The sequence below is a fragment of the Peromyscus leucopus genome, unplaced genomic scaffold (assembly GCF_004664715.2).
Source record: "Peromyscus leucopus breed LL Stock unplaced genomic scaffold, UCI_PerLeu_2.1 scaffold_744, whole genome shotgun sequence".
Classification (NCBI taxonomy): Eukaryota; Metazoa; Chordata; class Mammalia; order Rodentia; family Cricetidae; genus Peromyscus; species Peromyscus leucopus.
The window spans coordinates 1-1,784 of record NW_023505667.1 but is presented as its reverse complement, the minus strand read 5'-3'; the positions used below and the strand labels follow the sequence as shown (position 1 = coordinate 1,784).

The window sequence follows — 1,784 nt, the reverse complement described above, 5'->3', positions numbered from 1 at the left end:
ACAAAACAAAACAAAACGTTTATTTAACCGCAGGGCCTCGGAAGGCTCCTGGTTTCTGTCAGTATAAAAAGGCAGTAAAACGACAAGGAATGGGGACAAGAAAGGAGGGAGAAGGAACATCAACAGAGCACGTGATCCACCAGCCAGCCTTCCACCTCCACCCATCCTCGTGATAGGCAGATAGCGCTCTCTCAGCCTAGGAGCCCTGTGTGCTTGGTTTAAGCAGGGACAGTCAGAGCTATCTGTAAGAGATTGTGCTCCCTTGCCATTCTGACCCCTCAATCTCAAGTCCATCCGAGGAGGCTCCCTCCCTGGGGCCTGGACATCTGGGCCCAGCACAGGCCAGAAGAAAGGCAAGGTTAGCTAGAAGAGCAAACCTCTGGACCCCTGCTCATCCCAGGCAGGGGGGGAAATGAGCAGGAAGCAGGCAGGCAGTGCAGTCAGTCTGTCTCCATGATATCACACAAGTGCCCTTAACAAGAAGGACAATACAGCTCCCAGAGCCAGGCCCAGACTAAGAAAGAAGGACATGATGTTTCCTGCGGTCTCCGCCTCAGCTGGTTTGACTTTCCTGAAAGGAAGGCAGGGTGATCTTGGGAGAGGCCAAGCTCAGCCCTGCCGCCTCCCCCACGCATACCATCCTTAATCCCCAATCCCAGCCCACTTCTTGGGGAAATGTGTCTTGGGACCGTCCTCCACCTCTCCCAAACTCAGCACGAGCACACTTGGGAGCCCTTATCTCCACTGTCCCTCACAACCCCCAAGCTGGGCATTTTGCCACAGCCAGTTCCTTGCAGCTTTGAGATGAAGGACTATTGCCATCTCCCTCCACTGAGGAACATCCCCGGAACTCTTAATTAAATCCTGCCCGATGTCACCAAATTCCTTCCTGGCCCGACTCACTTGGGCCCGAAGCACATGCAGAGGCTGGCAAGGTAGCCGTTGGAGAAGGCAAAGGCAGCCATGAAGATGATGAACCAGGCATCGTGTTTAAAGATCGCAGGCAGGTAGTAGTGCTTTTTCACGTTGCATAGCAACAGCAGAGGAATAAACACGATCCTGGCGACCACCAAAACCGGCAACCAGCAGCTATCCTTATCGGGCTGCAAGAAACAGGCAACGCTTCAGCCCATAGCATACTCGCTGTCTACTCAGGGCCTAGAGACTTGCTAAAACCTCTAGGCCTGGTTACTGTTGGGGGTGCTGATTGCCAGAGGTACAGTAGAGCCCATGGGATACTGATGTTTTCCCCCTTTCCTTTTTTTTTTTTTTTTTTTTTTTTTTGAAACAAGTTCTCACTTATTCCAGGCTGGCCTCAAGCTCACTGTGTAGCCAAGAATAACCTTGATCCTCCTGTTTCTAGCTCCCAAGCGTTGGGATTTCAGGCATGCACTACCATACTTGACTTATGAGGGATTCTGGCAAGCAGTCTTATCAACTGAGCAATACCCCCAGTCCTAAAGACTGGAATGTGTCTTTTGATTGCAGAGATACGTGTGCATGCACACACGTGACCCTGCCTGGTTACACGTCTAAGAACCGTACATGTGGGCTGGAGAGATGGCTCAGCAATTAAGGGTGAATGCTGCTCTTGCAGAGGACCAGTGTTCAGCTCCCTGCACCCACATCAAGCAGCTTACAACCCCCTGTAACTCCAGCTCCAAAGGATCGACACCCTCTTCTGGCCTCTGTGGTACCTGCACTCACATTCACACACCCCCTCCCCACATTCAGTCTTAGCTGGACCACGGTGGCACATGCACTTGGGAAGCAGATGGATGTTT

At 52.0% G+C, this 1,784-nt stretch overlaps 1 long non-coding RNA gene across 1 annotated transcript; it reads right to left on the bottom strand.

Annotated features, from left to right (window-relative positions):
* LOC119087265 lies at positions 1–1,246 on the bottom strand. The gene is made up of 2 exons (XR_005090691.1): positions 904–1,246; positions 1–571 (listed from the first exon to the last, which is right to left on the bottom strand). It is a non-coding gene; the product is annotated as an uncharacterized LOC119087265 (long non-coding RNA).
* Between the last annotated feature and the right edge of the window lie 538 nt (positions 1,247–1,784).